Genomic DNA, 18,752 nt, shown 5'->3' on the forward strand with positions numbered 1-18,752 from the left:
CTGAAGCTGTGACATTACTTATATAGGGGAGGCAGGGCCACCCGTCACATGACCCCGCACCCTCTGACGTACCCTCTGCTACGTCACTGGGTAAGCCCAGTCTTCCCTCTTCCTGGGCTTCCCCAGTGACGTAGCAGAGGGTACGTCAGAGGGTGCGGGGTCACGTGACGGGTGGCCCTGCCTCCCCTATATAAGTAATGTCACAGCTTCAGCGCGTCATTCGCTGGGCTGTGTCCAGCGGTGAGAGGAGGTCGGCGATGCTGCTCTCTGGATGGATGGATCTTCTCATCGCTGGAGATCACCCGCATCCGTCGCTGGATCTTCTCATCGCTGGAGATCACCCGTCGCTGGATCAGGACAACGTTGGAGCAGGAAGCCAGGAACGAGTGGATTATCACCGCTGGAGTTTTTTTCTTTTTTTTTTTATTAATAAAGGACTTTATTCTACGGTGTGTGTTTTTTTTTACAAGAATTTACACTTCCTTCGTGAAATGGTAGGGGTACAGTGTACCCCATTACCATTTCACACAGGGGGGGGGTCAGGATCTGGGGGTCCCCTTTGTTAAAGGGGTCTTCCAGATTCTGGTAAGCCTCCTGCCCGCATACCCCCACAACCACCGGGCAAGGGTTGTGGGGATGAGACCCTTGTCCCCATCAACATGGGGACCTCCTCCCCATGTTGAGGGCATGTGGCCTGGTGCGGTTCAGGAGAGGGGGGCCACACTCTGTCCCCCCTCTTTTCTGCGGCCGGCCAGGTCAATGTGCTCGGATAACGTATCTGGTTATGGATATTTAGGGGGAACCGCACGTCATTTTTTTTTAATTGACGGCGGGGTTCCCCTTAATATCCATACCTGACCTGAAGGGTCTGGTTATGGATATTTAGGGGGAGCCGCACGTCATTTTTTTTTTTAATTGACGGCGGGGTTCCCCTTAATATCCATACCAGACCTAAAGGGTCTGGTTATTGAATTTGCGGGGACCTCCGCGCATTTTTTTTTCTAAAAGTCCGTGTCCCATTGACTACAATGGGGTTCGGAGTTCGGGTTCGGGTTCCCGAACCCAAACTTTTTTTTTAAAGTTCGGGTTCGGACCCAAACCCAAACATCCAGGTGTCCGCTCAACTCTAAATATGAATACAATGTCCTCTGATGGTTGCCTTATGTGCATGTCCAGTTTGTAACCACAGAGGTGTCTGAAGGATCATTCTGAGCAAAATATTCTTTAAGACTTTGCGAAATATAAAAACAGATTGAGGGGTTGCTTAGTAATGAGTCATTCAGCCTCCAAGGAGCTGGACCTATGGAGCACTGAAGTGAGTTGCAGGTTGTCCACACCGCTTAATGATTTGACCATGTCACATCTATAATTTTGCTGGAGTTAAACAGGGAGACCGCTGACAGAAACGTGAAAAAGTGGTCTATTCTAGAATAGGTATTATGAAAGTGCGAGAAGAAGGTATAATCTTTCTGGTATGGGTTGAATTCCCCCAAAAGATCCAAAAATTATGATATTGTAACATTTTAGCCAGTTTCTAGCCAATTTTGGGGAAGTGCCTTTGAGAGTTGGAGAGCCGTCTTTTTTTTATCAAGTATGGAGTCCAGGACCACATAAGAGTCTCCCCCAACTATAGCAGTGTCCCACATATTTCTACTTTTTCATATCAAACTCTGTATTATCTATAAATAGGTTAAAAAATAAGCAGGGTAGTCAAAGTAGTGAAGGCACATATTTTCTAAAGAGAGGGCTCTTGATAAGTATCTTCAAAACAAGCACAGTTCACATGAATCCAGTAGTGACATGCCTTGACTATTTTGACCACCATGCCATCTTTATGGTGACTTACTCACATTGGGTCTGGATGGTTTCCCATTGTGAAGTTCTTCCTTTTATTTTAAGATTATGTGTTCAAGACCATTGGCTGTTTACTGAATGTACTCTAATTTTCCATCCGAGAGGCAGTGGCTTCTCCTTGGTCTACCTCTATGAACAACATACACATTTTATGAATTTCAGTCTACCCTACTCGTTGCTATTATGGTTCCACTGTAGTGATTTGGTCACTGATTCTCCCAAGGTGGAGCATGACAGTATCAGGAGTTGGCCAAATTTCAAACAACCTGCAAATATGAAAGAACAAATTAGACTAGAGGAGCCCGTATGCCTTTCCAAAATGCATGAAAATGATCATGATCCAAGGACAAATTAGATGTGTAGCAATGTATTCCAGCTCTTTTATAAGCCCAGTAAATAAATGAGTGTCCCAGGATCCAGATATTTCTTCTATAACCTGGAATTAAATAGAGAGGTCAGGTCTTACATTAATTTTAAAACATTGAGATTCCCATCTGCCCAACATTTGTATTATGGAATCATCAAGCCCCATTCTTGCAGCCTCGGTAGCCTCTCCTATTTGAAAAGTATGGGATGTTATTCTCAAGTGTTGCAGTCCTAACTTCTTCATGCAGCCTTTCAAAACAAAAATAAACTGGTACCTAGTCAGAGGAGAACTATCTGCCTAATAAACATGTATTTTTTTTACCAAGACTAACGGGCATATCATTTTGTCACCACATGTATGAAGATTAATCCACTTATCATGTATTGTTTGGAAGCAATTGTGAAATTCGCAGTGCACCAAAAAAGGCTAATACGAATGCTACATTAAATAAATTGTGTTCAAATTCAGAAAAACAAACTTTTGAAGTAACCGTACAAATCTTTTTCAATAACTCATTTGAAATAGGTCTCTTATTATCAGCAGTAAAATGACTCTTCCCGTAACCTTTCAGAGCTTGTTTTACAGAGAAAAATTATGTAGAATTAGGCAAACCTTATATTTTTAGAAAAAAATGATACTCCTGCCAGAGTTTTAACAGTATGGCTGAGGCCTTGTACACACAGGCAAACATGTCCGATGAAAACGGTCCGCCGGACCGTTTTCAGCGGACATGCCCGCCCGGAGATTTCTGTATGATGGCTGTACACACCATCATACAGAAATCTGCGCGTACACGATACGCGGGGACGAGGCCGCGCTGTCGCTGCGACGATGATGCGGCGACGTGCGCAGCCCTGAAAGTTCAATGCTTCCAAGCATGTGTCTAAGTGATTCGACGCATGCGAGGGATGGCGGCCGCTCGGACATGTACGGTAAGTCTGTACAGACGACCGAACATGTCCGACGGACAGGATTCCAGCGGGCATGTTTCTAAACATGTTTAGAAACATTTGTCCGCTCGAAAACGGTCTGGCGGACAAATATACGCTGGAAACCTGTCCGCTCGGCCGTACACACGACCGAACATGTCTGCTGAAACTGGTCCGTGGACCAGTTTCAGCAGACATGTTCCGTCGTGTGTACGGGGCCTATAAGACAACTCCTTATGCATTAAGGAGCATAATAATGCTAATATTACCTGTTTTGAAGGAGAATCAAAGCGGAAATTAAATTTTCTAGAAATGTAGCCCATTTGTTCCATGCAGCAGAATATTCTGCCCATGTTCTATTTGCCACTGCAAGCTATCCCTTAAAAGTCGAAGATGGGTAGTAATTGGCTGAATCTTGAAATATGAAATCGAGACAGGGCGTCCGTTATTTGATTCTTCTTTCCTGGCAAATTTTTAGCTTTTAACCATATGTTGTAATGTAAGCATAGAAATACCAAGTGTCTAAGTAATTAAATCACTACTAACGATTTTTATGATAAGCAATTCACTGCGTACATTACGCCTTTATTATCTGCTTGTATGAGAATCCTTTTGTTAGCAAATTGTTTACCCCAAATCTCTAGAACCTACCTACCTACCTACTACTAAAGGAATTATCTCTAATAAAACTATGTTTTTTGTAGCATTTATATTTACCCATCTAGAAGGCCATTTACCACAGCACCAATGCGTCTTCCATATTCCTGAGAAACCACATGAATGTGCCGCATCTGTAAAAACCTCCAAGTCTGCAGAAAAATATTAAGTTCTCTTGGAAGAAAGAGCGACTATTATATCTGTTAAACAATTTTGACCACACTACTAAATCTTGTTTTAAATCAGAAGTAAGTCTAACATGAGCGAACGGGGATGTAAAACCTGAGATAACCAGGTAGAGGCGACATGAAAAACCATGCTTACTAGCATTATGCGAGACACAAAAGCTATTAGGCCTAATAACGACTGTAATTCTTTTAATTTAACTTTTTTCTTTTTTTAAAAAAACATCTATTATGCATTTAATTTAACTATTTTTGTCCAAAGGAAATCTAAATTCTAAATTCTCTGTATCAATATTAATACCTAAGAATTCAATCGAAGATGTGGGAAGCACTGTTTTAGCCGCTGCCAAAGGAATTCCAAAGTATTCAGCAATCTTACCAAAAAGCTGAAGCATTAAAAAACAGATGGGAGAGTCTGCAGGACCTATGAATAGGAAATCTTCCAGCTAAACCTATGTTGTAAAGCGCTGTGCAAACTGTTGGCACTATATAAATCATGTATCATAATATAATAATAATAATAATAATGTAATAAATGGAAAGCAGCCTTGATATCCATCTTGGCTAACAACGCTGCCTTTCTGAATTTTCACATTTTAAAAACTGCCTATTCAAATGTACAGTATGAAACTGAATACAAACTTTCTTCAATTTCATCATTTAAAGATGCACCCTTTGGATATGACAAGTGGTGTATCAGTCTGAACAAGTTGTTGTTTTTGGGGGGATAATCCCTGATGGGAAGATGGGAAGTTGATAAACGGTGGATTTTTTAAAAGAACCTGCCATACGGCCTTCTGATATCTCTTTATTAAATTTTTCTTTTACAATATGAGGGTAATATATAAACTGACTTTAGGTTTTCAACTATATTAAAACCATTACCACTAGGGATGAGCCAAACACCCCCCTGTTCGATTCGCACCATAACCTGCGAATAGTGATGTCGCAAGCCTAAAATTTTCGGTTCACGAACGGCGAACGCGAACTTCCGCAAATATTCACGAACGGGCGAACCGGGTGAACCGCCATAGACTTCAATGGGCAGGCAAATTTTAAAACCCACAGGGACTCTTTCTGGCCACAATAGTGATGGAAAAGTTGTTTCAAGGGGACTACCACCTGGACTGGCATGCCGGAGGGGGATCCATGGCAAAACTCCCATGGAAAATTACTTTGTTGTCGCAGAGTCCGTTTTTAATCCATAAAGGGCATAAATCACTTAACATTCATAAATTGTTTGTAATAACGTGGTTTAAAACATCAGGTATGATGTTGTATCGATCAGGTAGTGTAAGGGTTAGGGTTAGGGTTACAGATAGGGTTAGGGTTACAGACAGGGTTAGGGTTAGGGTTACAGATAGGGTTAGGGTTAGGTTTAGGGTTACAGACAGGGTTAGGGTTACAGACAGGGTTAGGGTTACAGATAGGGTTAGGGTTACAGTCTGTAACCCTAACCCTAACCCTGTCTGTTACCCTAACCCTAACCCTACCCTATCTGTAACCCTAACCCTAACCCTATCTGTAACCCTAACCCTAACCCTATCTGTAACCGTAACCCTATCTGTAACCCTAACCCTATCTGTAACCCTAACCCTAACCCTATCTGTAACCCTAACCCTGTCTGTAATAGGGTTAGGGTTCACAGTGACAGACTAAACTCTGACAGACCAAACTCCCCGTTTAACGCACTGCAAACACCTGAAAACAGTCCATTTGCACAACCACAAACTCCCCATTTACACAAGGTTGGATACCAAGCTAACCAATGTCCTGTTCCTTGTCCTCACTGACGTCAATGAACGTTTTGGAGATTGCAGGCGATGGGGGTTTTTCAAAGCCTATGGTCGTGCTGAGGTAGTTCAGTGACAGTTAAGTGACCCAGAAAACAATGATTTTGCAGTGTGGGCCCATTGTTGGCCTAGTAGGCTTTAATGATCACCTTAGATGATCACAAAGAAAATTAATGTTTTTTTTATGCAAAATTATCCAGCCGATCGCTTTTGGTCTGTTCACAATGAAGCAACGACCTTATCATCTGGGGTGTGCCAACATTGCCATTGCCAACACTCATAGAGGTGGTCGCTTCATTGTGATACGCAAGCCCCTTCACCACAACCAGGTAACGATCACAAAGGGGAATTGACACATGTATGTACCTTTTTTTTGGTTTTGTTTTTGCAGCCACAGTGCAGCACCAGAGGCCAGAAAAATTAGGCATGTACACATGCCTGAAAAAGTAGGTATTGTTGCAGCCGCTGTTATAGTAACCGCATTAAAAATTGATGTTTTCCATGCAGAAAGTGCACTAAAACATTGTGGCGTGAACCCTAGTTGGTGGGCGGATAAGTAACGCAAGTCACCCGGCATGCAGAGATAAAATACAGCAGCGTGTGGACCATTTTTAGCCCAAGGAAGCTCATCTCATCAGACCTTTAGTCATATGTATCACCCACTGTCAGTCCCTTCAGGATCCATGCCTCATTCATCTTAATAAAGGTGAGGCAATCTAGATATTTTTGACCTAGGCGACTTCTCTTCTCAGTGACAATACCTCCTGCTGCACTGAAGGTCCTTTCTGAAAGGACACTTGAAGCGGGGAAGGCCAGAAGTTCTATCGCAAATTGGGATAGCTCAGGCCACAGGTCAAGCCTGCACACCCAGTAGTCAAGGGGTTCATCGCTCCTCAGAGTGTCGATATCTTCAGTTAAGGCGAGGTAGTCTGCTACCTGTCGGTCGAGTCGTTCTCTGAGGGTGGACCCCGAAGGGCTGTGGCGATGCGTAGGACTGAAAAAGCTCTGCATGTCCTCCATAAACAACACGTCTGTAAAGCGTCTTGTCCTTGCCAGCGTGGTCATGGTAGGAGGAGGATTACTTTCACCTCTTCCACTGTTAGATTCCCGTTGTGCTGTGACATCACCCTTTTATGCTGTGTAAAGCATACTTTTTAATTTATTTTGGAACTGCTGCATCCTTTACGACTTCTGGTAATTTGGTAACATTTTAGGCACTTTCTGCTTATACCGGGGGTCTAGTAGCGTGGCCACCCAGTACAGGTCGTTCTCCTTCAGCATTTTTATACGAGGGTCCCTCAACAGGCACGACAGCATGAAAGACCCCATTTGCACAAGGTTGGATGCCGAGCTACTCATGTCCCGTTCCTCGTCCTCACTGATCTCACTGAAGGTCTGTTCTTCCTCCCAGCCACGTACAACACCACGAGTACCAGATAGGTGACAACGAGCACCCTGGGATGCCTGCTGTGGTTGGTCTTCCTCTTCCTCAAAGCCACATTCCTCCTCTGACTCCTCTTGCTCACACTCCTCTTCCAGCATTTCTGCAGGTCCAGCAAGTGATGCTGAGAAGGCTGTTTCTGGTGGTGATGGTGACCACAACTCTTCCTCTTCACGCTCATCTATGGCCTGATCCAGCACTCTTCGCAGGGCATGTTCCAGGAAGAAAACAAATGGGATGATGTCGCTGATGCTGCCTTGAGTGCGACTAACTATGTTTTTTTCACCTCCTCAAAGGGACGCATGAGCCTACAGGCATTGCGCATGAGCGTCCAGTAACGTGGCAAAAAATTCCCAGCTGTGCAGAGGCTGTCCTAGCACCCCGGTCATACAAATACTCGTTGATGGCTTTTTCTTGTTGGAGCAGGCGGTCGAACATTAGGAGTGTTGAATTCCAACGTGTCGGGCTGTCGCAAATCAAGCGCCTCACTGGCATGTTGTTTCGCCGCTGGATATCTGAAAAGTGCGCCATGGCTGTGTAGGAATGCCTGAAATGAATGAATGAATGAATGAAAAACTTATATAGCGCGGCACATGCGAACTGAATCTCCTCTGGGCGCTTGATGTTTCGTGTCTCATGACATCAAAAGAGCAGAGTTTTAATCTGTCTTCTGAAAGTCAGGTGGTTTTCCTCCAACCGAACGCTGGTTGGTAAAGCGTTCCATAGTCTCGGACCTTGAAAAGCAAACCTTCTTTCTCCTTTGGACTTGTATTTGGTTTTTTGCACCTTGACCAGATTTTGGTCAGTGGATCGCAGAACGCGATTAGAATTGTGAGGTTCTATCTTGTCGCAAAGATATTGCGGCGCCTTCCCATGGATGCACTTATGTGTCAGGCAGAGTGCTTTAAATACAATTCTGTCTTTTACTGGCAACCAGTGAAGGGTTCTCAGCGAAGGTGAGATTGATTCCCATGTCCTTTTCCCAGTCACCAGTCTGGCGGCCGTATTCTGTACGACTTGCAGACGAGCGATTTGGTACTTTGGGAGTCCGAGGTAAAGGGCATTTGCATAGTCCAGTCTGGAATTCACGATTGTTCCCACCACGACTGCTACGTCTTCTTTGGGGATACATGGAATAAGTCTGCGTAGTAGGCGCAACAAATGGTGCGATCCGCTGACTACTGACCCTATTTGTGCGTCCATTGTCATGAAGGTGTCAAAAATGACTCCTAGACTTTTGACTTTGGAGCTAGGGGTGATGCTTTGGCCCAGAATGGGCGGCGGTGTCCAGGTTGTTGCCAGTTGACTCTTTCGGCTGGCGTGAAACATAAGAAGTTCTGTTTTGGAACTGTTGAGTTTAAGATAACTCTTAGTCATCCAGTTTTCTATCGAAGAGAGACATTTCTCTAAACTGAGATGATGATCCTTTTTGTTGCAGATGCAAAAATACAATTGCGTATCGTCTGCATAAGAGTGATAAAGTAGTTCTTGGCTACTGATAATATCAAAGAGAGGGCGAAGATAGATGTTGAACAGTACCGGTGACAGGGGGGATCCTTGGGGGACTCCACATGGCACTGTGCGTTTTTCCGACGTGAAAGATCCCAGTTTCACTGTTTGTGATCGGTTTTCAAGAAAGGAGGAAAACCATGGTAAATCACCTTCTGCGATTCTGGCTACCTCGGCCAGTCGCATCAGTAACATTTTGTGGTCTACTGTGTCAAAGGCTGCGCTTAGGTCCAGCAGAACCAGGAGACAGGATTCTCCCTCGTCTGCGGCCTCGAGGGCATCGTCCCATATTTTGAGTAAGGCCGTTTCTGTCCCGTTTCAGGGACGGAAACCTGATTGAAATGGATCGAGTAGATTGTGGGTATCCAGATGCTGTTGCAGCTGTTGTACCACTATTTTCTCCATTATCTTGGAGAGAATATTTAGGCCTGTTATGGGGCGGCGGTGAGTTGGGTCCTTGGGATCCAAGTTAGGTTTTTTCAAGATGGGCTGGATTGTGCCCTCTTTCAGCAGGGATGGCACTATGCCTTCCTTAAATGACTGATTTATAAGCTGTGTGATGGGAGGCGCCAGAATGTTGACGCATTCCTTCAGCAGCTTGGTGGGAATGATGTCATTGGGTGCTGTGCTGTTCCGCAACGCACCAATGATATTTTTGGTGGTATCGATGGAGATGGGTTCCAGAGTGAACTTAGTTGATTGTAGAAGGTTTCTGTTGGTGTTTTGTAGTTGATTGAAGAGGGGGCTGAGGGGGGTATTATTTTGCAGAATACTTACCCGGATTCTTTCGATTTTGTTGATGAAGAAATCCGATAGTTCATTACAGAACTCTTGGGTGTCTGAATTGGGGACTTCAAGACATCCCGGATTCATGGTCTGGGTGACCATCTTGAAGAGTTCTCGGGGGCCGTTCATGGCGCTGTTAATCGACATAGAAAAATGATGTTTCTTGGCTTTGAAGATTTCTTTATGATATTGTGTTGTTATTGCCTTGTAGATGATGAGGTGATCTTCTGAAGGGCTTCTTTTCCAGGCGGCTTCCGCACTTCTGTGCTCTTGCTTCAGTAGGGACAGCTGGTTGTTGAACCAGCCGGACTTTTTTTTCCGAATGCGGACTTTGCGTTTCGGTGCTACTAAGTCGGCTGATTGTAGCAGAGCTGCATTTATGGCATCCAGTGTATCTGAGGCTGTTAACTGAGGATGAATAGTTTTGATTCGGTTTCCCAAGGTAGATTTGAAGAGTTCCGAATGGAGCTTCTTCTGAGATCTAGCCCAGTGTATTGTCACCGGCTTGGGTGCTTTTATAACTGGTGGAATTTTGGAAATTATGAAACTAATTGCATGGTGGTCTGTCCATGGCAAAGGTTCATTTCCCAAAATGTTTATTTTCAGATTTTGTCTGAAAATTAGGTTGAGTGTGTGACCTGAAGCATGCGTGGGTCCGCATATAAGTTGCTGTAGTCCTAATCCTTCCAGGTGATCGATGCAGGCATCCGCAATGGGATCCTGTGAGGAGTTGGCCCACAGATTGAAGTCCCCGAGCAGCAAAAGATGTTTGCTGTTAAGGGTATAAGTGGATATGAACTCCATTAATGATGGTAGAAGCTGCGATTTTGGCCCAGGTGGCCTATAGGAGAGGAGAATGTGAACAGTCTCCTGGGGGTTAGTTTGAAGTTGAAGAGTAAGGGTTTCCATAAATGGAAGAGGATTTTGAAGGACCGGCTTAGTGATTGCAATATGAAACTTATGGATCACCGCCAGGCCTCCTCCTCTTTGCCCTATTCTGTTTTCCGTTATAATTCGATAATTTTCTGGCACCAATTCTCCAAGAATGGTGTTGCAGTCATCTGAAAGCCAGCTTTCTGTGATAAAGAGGCAGTCTAGATCGTTTTGTAGTAAGAAATCGTGGATTTCTGATCGGTGTTTTACTGCCGATCTTGTGTTGATCAAAGCACATGATATGTGCTTGAGCTGGGTTAAATGGTTGAAATTTTTGATGGTCGATCGTCGATCGAATCTCAAAAGTTGGTCTATTTTTAAGGCCTTTTTGGTGACGGCTGGTAATACTGTTGCGAATTGTCTCAGACCCCAAATCGTTTCTGCAGAGTATCGCAGTTTAACAATTGTTGCCAGTCACCGGGGAGGGGGGGATTAATTGCAATAGAGGGAAGATTCACTGAATCCTCTCGCTTGGCCTTGGTCCAGAGGAAGGCAAAAAAACCCTGGCAGTGCTAAGCCAATTTGCTGCCGCAGGGAACAAAATTCCTTCCTGATCCCTGAAAGGCGATCGGACGAAACCCTGGATCAAGTACTGTTTGGAATGGGGGGGGAAGGGGGGGAAGAAGGGTGTCACTGTAGCTGAGGAGTACCAAGATGGCCGCCGACCGGGCCACAGGCCTCAGGTTTGGGGGCTGTTTGGCTTGGTGGGTATGAGCTGGTTGTTAATCCAGGGGAGGATGGGATCCTCCAGGGATAGGGGGATGATCCCTGACAAATTCCAGGAAAATTTCCGGGCTGTCAGTGCTCCTTTTTGCGGCGCGCCGCTAGGCCGCGGCTGAAGCCGCGGTCTTTCCTAATTGCGGCGGCCGCGAATAAGGCCTGGTCTGGCGCGGATGCGGGAAAGAGCCGCAGATCGCCAGAAAAAAGCGCTGCTATGCGCGGCGGGTGGCCGGGGTGATTATGGGTGACTGATTGGGGTGCATGCGGCTCTAAGAGAAGGTAAACAGCCGCAATTTGGATCGCTGGAGTGGCTGTCCTGAAAAGGACAGTCACTAGCGATTCCTGGGGGTGGAAAGATGGCCCTGAAAGACAGGGTCTTACCTGAAGAGAGGGGCCCACGAAGGGAAGGAAGGATCCGGTCCTATGGGCTGCAAGTTGATTCATGCAGCAAAGATTGTAGGAGCCTGCCTGCCTGTCTGCGGTGTCTAGCTGGCTATCTGTCTGGTCCCTGGAGAGAGCAGACTCGTCTGGAAGCGTCCTACTTCCTCACTGAACTGACACTGACTGACTGAAATGGCCACACACCTTCCTGGCCTGCTTGAGGACGTCCTGTAAGTCTGGGTACTTATGCACAAAGCGTTGTACAATCAGATTCATCACATGTGCCATGCACGGGACATGTGTCAACTTGCCCAAATTCAATGCCGCCAACAAATTGCTTCCATTGTCACACACCACTTTGCCGATCTCCAGTTGGTGTGGAGTCAGCCACTGATCCACCTGTGCGTTCAGGGCGGACAGGAGTGCTGGTCCGGTGTGACTCTCTGCTTTCAGGCAAGTCAACCCCAAGATGGCGTGACACTGTCGTATCCGTAATGTGGAATAGCCCCTGGGGAGCTGGGGGGTGCAGTTGATGTGGAGCAAGACGCAGCAGCAGAGGAGGACTCAGCCGAGGAGGTTATCAAAGAGGATGGCGTAGGAGGAGTAGAGGAGGTGGCAGCAGACCTGGCTGAAAGTCGTGGCGGTGTCACCAACTCCTCTGCAGAGCCACGCATTACATGCTTGTCAGCCGTCAGCAGGTTTACCCAATGCGCAGTGTAGGTGATATACCTGCCCTGACCATGCTGGAGTGGCGGATGGTTGAGAGGGGGCAAGGAGGACAACAGTGGTTGACGTGACTGAAGATGCTGCACCAGGAGGAGGATGGTGGCTTTGAGACTATGTGCTGCTTGTACTCGTCATCATGTGTTGATCCCATAGGCGTTTGTGATGTGCGATCATGTGCCTTCGCAAAGCAGTTGTACCTAGGTGGGTTTTGGATTTCCCACGACTCAGTTTTTTTTGGTACAGGTTGCAAATGGCATCACTGTTATCAGAGGCAGACACACATAAAATATAGCACACTGCTGAGCTTTGCAATGACGGCATTCTGGTGGTGGCAACAGCATGCGTTGATTGGAGTGCTGTTTGGCTGACCCCGGGTGCTGATACATGCTGTCTGACTGTGCCACTAGCTCCTTGCGATGACCTCCCCCTGCTTCCAACTGGTCTCCTCCTCCTCTCTGTCTCCCCATCTGAACTTTCCCCCTTTTCTTCTTCTCTTCAAGCGGGCACCCACGTGACATCCCCAGACACATCGTCATCATCAACCGCTTCACTTGTATCTGACAACTCAGCAAAGGAAGCAGCAGCGGGTACATCATCATCACACCATACGTCCATGTGTGTAATGCTGCCTGACTGAGTCATATCCCTTTTATCTACATCCTCTGGCAATAATGGTTGCACATCACTCATTTCTTCCAACTGATGTGTGAATAACTCTTCTGACAGAAAATTTGACTGCAATAGAATAGTAGCCCCTGACACACGCTGGCAGCCAGGCAACTGACTACTATTCTATTGCAGTTAATTTTTTATTTTTTTTAAATGTTATCTACTGTGCCACCAGATAGATGAGTGGTGGGTGGCACTGGGCACAGTGTACGCTATGCCCCTGACACACGCTGGCAGCCAGGCAGCAGGCAACTGACTACTATTCTATTGCAGTCAAATTTTGTTTAATGTTATCTACTGTGCCACCAGATGAGTGGTGGGTGCGGCACTGGGCACAGTGTACGCTATGAGCCTGACACACGCTGGCAGCCAGGCAACTGACTACTATTCTATTGCAGTCAATTTTTTATTTTTTTTAAATGTTATCTACTGTGCCACCAGATAGATAAGTGTTGGGTGGCACTGGGCACAGTGTACGCTATGCCCCTGACACACGCTGGCAGCCAGGCAGCAGGCAACTGACTACTATTCTATTGCAGTCACATTTTTTTTTTAAATGTTATCTACTGTAACACCCAGATAGATGAGTGGTGGGTGCGGCACTGGGCACAGTGTACGCTGTGATCCTGACACACACACGCTGCCTAGCAGGCAACTGCAATTAGATTACAGAGGAAAAAAAAGCAGACTGATATACTAGCCCAAAAAAGGGCTTTTTGGGGTGCTGTCCTTACAGCAGAGATCAGACGAGTCTTTCAGGACTGGAGTGGACACTGAAAACACTAGCCTAGCTATAGATTTCCCTATAAATTCAGCAGCAGCAACACTCTCCCTCCTCTCACTAAGAATGCAGGTTCAGAATGAATCTAAAATGGATGCTGCCCGAGAGGTGGGAGGGTCAGGAAGGGAGGGTATGCTGCTGATTGGCTGGAATGTGTCTGCTGACTGTGAGGTAGAGGGTCAAAGTTTGCTCAATGTTAATTAATAGGAGGCGGATGGAACATCGCATATGTTCGCCCGCGCCGGCGAACGCGAACAAGCGAAAATCGCCGGAAATTTTTCGTCGGCGAACAGTTCTGTACATCACTACCTGCGAACACACTTAGGCCTGGTACACACGAACAAACATGTATGGTGAAAGCGGTCCGTCGGACCGTTTTCACCATACATGTCTGCCAGAGGGCTTCTGTACGATGGTTGTACACACCATCGTACAGAAGTCCGCGCGTAAACAATACGCGGGGCGTGTCCGCGGTGTCGCCGCGTCGATGACACGGTGTCGCCGCGACAATGACGCAGCGACGTGGGCGGCTCGCCTTTAAAATGCTTCCACGCATGCGTCAAAGTCATTCGACGCATGCGAGGGACGGCGGGCGCCTGGACATGTACGGTAGGTCTGTACTGACGACCGTACATGTCCGAGCGGGCAGGATTCCAGCGGACGGTTTTAAAACACGTCCAGGAATATTTGTCTGCTGGGAAAAGGCCCGGCGGGCAAATGTTTGCTGGAATTCGGCCCGCTCGCGCCCACACACGACCGAACATGTCTGCTGAAACTGGCCCGCGGACCAGTTTCAGCAGACATGTTTGGTCGTGAGTATGGGGCCTAAATGTTTGTGTGAACTTTAGAACCCCGTTAAAGTCTATGGGACTCGAACTTTTGAAATCTAAAGTGCTAATTTTAAAGGCTGATATGCAAGTTATTGTCCTAAAAAGTGTTTAGGGACCTGGGTCCTGGTCCAGGGGACATGTATCAATGCAAAAAAAGTTTTAAAAACGGCCGTTTTTTTCGGGAGCAGTGAATTTAATAATGCTTAGAGTGAGACAATAAAAGTGAAATATTCCATTAAATTTCTTACCTGGGGGGTGTAAAGTAAGCATGTGAAAAAGCGCATGTTTCCCGTACTTAGAACTGTCTCTGCACAAAGTGTCATTTCTGAAAGAAAAAAAGTCATTTAAAACTGGACTCGCGGCTATAATGAATTGTCGTCTCCCAGCTAATCAGAGAGAATTAATTCATAAAAAAAAAAGCGTGGGGGTCCCCCCAAATTCAATTACCAGGCCCTTCAGGTCTGGTATGGATATTAAGGGGAACCCCGCCGTCAATTTAAAAAAAAAATACTTGGGATTCCCCCCAAATATCCATTCCAGACCCTTTAGGTCTGGTGTGGATTTTAAGGGGAACTCCACCCCAATTTTTTTTTTTAAATGGCGTGGAGTTCCCCCAAAAATCCACACCAGACCCCTTATCAGAGCACGTTAACATGGCCAGCCACAGAAAAGAGGGGGGGACAGAGTGCCCCCCTCTCCTGAACCGTACCAGGCCACATGCCCTCAACATGGGGAGGATTTCCCCATGTTGATGGGGACAAGGGCCTCTTCCCCACAACCCTGGCCGGTGGTTGTGGGGGTCTGCGGGTGGGGGGCTTATCAGAATCTGGAAGACCACATTTATTTTATTGGTGAGGCCGGGCCACCTGTCACGTGACCCTGCCCCCTCTGATGCAAGGGGGAAGCCAGGCTTCCCCAGTGACGTAGCAGAGGGTGCGTCAGAGGGGGCAGGGTCACGTGATGGGTGGCCCCACCTCACCAATAAAAGAAATGTCACAGCTTCAGCCGCGTCATTCACCGGGCTGTGTCCGGCGGAGAGAGGAGGCAGGCGATGCTGCGCTCTGGATCCCGGATGATCTTCTCATCGCTGGACTGGAGAGAAGATCACCTGTCGCTGGATACCGACAACATTGGAGCAGGGAGCCGGGATTGAGTGGATTACCAGTGCTGGATTTATTTTTTATGTTTTTATTAATAAAGGACTTTTTTCTACGGTATGTGTGTTTTTTACAACTATTTACACTTCCTTTGTGAAATGGTAGGGGTACAATGTACCCCATTACCAATTCACATAGGGGGGGCAGGATCTGGGGGTCCCCTTTGTTAAAGGGGTCTTCCAGATTCTGATAAGCCCCCCGCCCTCAGACCCCCACAACCACCGGCCAGGGTTGTGGGGATGAGGCCCTTGTCCCCATCAACATGGGGACATCCTCCCCATGTTGAGGGCATGTGGCCTGGCACGGTTCAGGAGAGGGGGGGCGCACTCTGTCCCCCCTCTTTTCTGCGGCTGGCCAGGTTAACGTGCTCGGATAAGGGGTCTGGTGTGGATTTTTGGGGGAACTCCACACCATTTTTAAAAAAAAAATTGGGGTGGAGTTCCCCTTAAAATCCACACCAGACCTGAAGGGTCTGGAATGGATATTTGGGGGGAACCCCACGTGATTTTTTTTTTATTAAATTGACGGCGGGGTTCCCCTTAATATCCATACCAGACCTGAAGGGCCTGGTAATTGAATTTGGGGGGACTTTTTTTTTTTTATGAATGATTTCTCTCTGAATTGCCGGGAGCCGACAATTCATTATAGCCGCGAGTCCGGTTTTAAATTACTTTTTTTCTTTCAGAAATTAAAATTTGTGTAGGGACAGTTCTAAGTACGGGAAACATGTGCTTTTTCACATGCTTAATTTACACCCCCCTTGGTACGAAATTTAAAGGAATATTTCACTTTTATTGTTTCACTCTAAGCATTATTAAATTCACTGCTCCCCGAAAAAAAACGTCAGTTTTTAAAACTTTTTTTAGCATTGATACATTTCCCTGGGGCAGGACCCGGGTCCCCAAACACTTTTTAGGACAATAACTTAGGCATATTAGCCTTTAAAATTAGCACTTTAGATTTTTCCCATAGACTTTAACAGGGTGTTCTGCGGCTTTTCGAATTTGCCGCAAACACCCCTAATTGTTCGCTGTTCGCCGAACAGGCGAACAGGCAATGTTCGAGTCGAACATGTGTTCGACTCGAACTCGAAGCTCATCCCTAATTACCACTAAATGTAGGCAAAGGGAAACCATGAGCAAACCCATTAACTAAAATTTTGCCTGTCTACTGGTCTGGATAAATTTTCAGCCATTGCAGCAATCTTGCTAATTTCACTGGTGTATGAGATTTTTGCAGTCCTTGAAAATTACCTCTGTTGAAATACTTAACCAATGGGTGTACCTGAACAGTGTGAACATTTATGCCTATATTTAGAGGAATTACCCCATTTACATTGTGTTTCATTAAATGCATAACAAAAACCTTTTTGTATGGCGAGATGAAAGACGGGGGCGACGGATTAGAAAATGCGTTTTTTTTTTTGTGGCAATATTAGATTTAGCCACGTCTAATGCCCCGTACACACCATCACTTTATGTGATGAAAAAAAATGACGTTTTTAAAAACGTCACTTTAATTGACTGTGTGTGGGGGAAAACGTCGTTTTATGTCTTGTAAAAAACGACCAAAAAAAATTGAAGCATGCTTCAATTTTATGTGTCGTTTTTCAAAAGTGCACTTTTTACTTCACAGAAATTGACCGTGTGTAGCAAAAAACTTCGTTTTCTAAGACGTTTTTTCATCCACGCATGCCCAGAAGCTACTTATGAAGCAAGCTTCAATGGTAAAACGTGGTGGAACGTAACCTCGCTTTGCAAGAACATTGTGAGAAAAACGATGGTGTGTAGGCAACTTCGTCTTTGAAAATTGAAGTTTCAAAAACGTCATTTTTTACTTCACAGAAAGTGTCGTTTTTTTACATCACATAAAGTGATGGTGTGTATGCGGCATAAGTGTTGAAAAAGTCTGCAACTAAATTCTAGGTGCTTTTTACCCAGAACACTTGCGTAAATTGTAAATGACTGGAGCCAATTATGGAAAGATCTTGCCACTGATCTATCGTCAAATTTTCCTTCAAATTTTGTTTTAGATTTTGCAATAAATTCTTTGGATAATGGTACTAGTGAATGAACTAGTCTGAGTAATGCTAGAAGAAACAGGAATTCCTACTACAGAATGCAAACAGTTAGAATTTGAAGCATAATTAGTATTACTACCATCTTCAACTGTGTTTATATTACTTGTATTACTAGGCCATACTGCTGCATAATTTGGGCTCACATTCACATTTGTAGCCACATTTTTAGATAAGTTTGCAATGGATTCTTTAATATTAGTTAATATGTTATATACCGTATTTATCGGCGTACATCGTGCACTTTTTTGCCCTGAAAATCAGGGCAAAATCGTGGGTGCGCGATATATGCCGATACCCGCTTCCCGCGCCGTGTTTGAATGCCTGCACCGACATATACCGAGCGCAGTACACTCGTGTACATTCGGCCAAGCTCGGCTTCGCTCGTATTCACGCTCTGTGACGTTTATACGTGAGAAGCCGAGCCTGGCCGAATATACCTGAGTGTACTGCGCTCGGTATACGTCGGCGGAGGCTTCAAACTGAGCGCGGGAAGCGGGGATTCGACATGAACACAGCGCGGGAGAAGCCGGGAGGACACCACCGAGGCTGCAGACGGACGCCGGCCCGGACGAGGCCGCCGATGGACACCGGGCAAGACACCAAAACTGTAAGGCCTAGTACACACGAGAGGATTTATCCGCGGAAACGGTCCGGATAAATCCTCTGGCGGATTTTGATCTCATGGTTGTACTAACCATGAGATCAAAATCTGCGCGGAATTCCCTTCGCGGTGACGTGTCGCGCCGTCGCCGCGATGATGACGCGGCGACGTGCGCGACGCTGTAATATAAGGACTTCCACGCATGCGTCGAATCATTACGACGCATGCGAGGGATGGATTCGGACGGATTGATCCGGTGAGTCTGTACAGACCATCGGATCAATCCGCTGGACTGGATTCCAGCGGATCGATTTCTTAGCATGCTAAGAAATTTTGATCCGCTGGAAATCCAT

Source organism: Rana temporaria, chromosome 1 (assembly GCF_905171775.1).
Source record: "Rana temporaria chromosome 1, aRanTem1.1, whole genome shotgun sequence".
In the NCBI taxonomy this organism is placed as follows: Eukaryota; Metazoa; Chordata; class Amphibia; order Anura; family Ranidae; genus Rana; species Rana temporaria.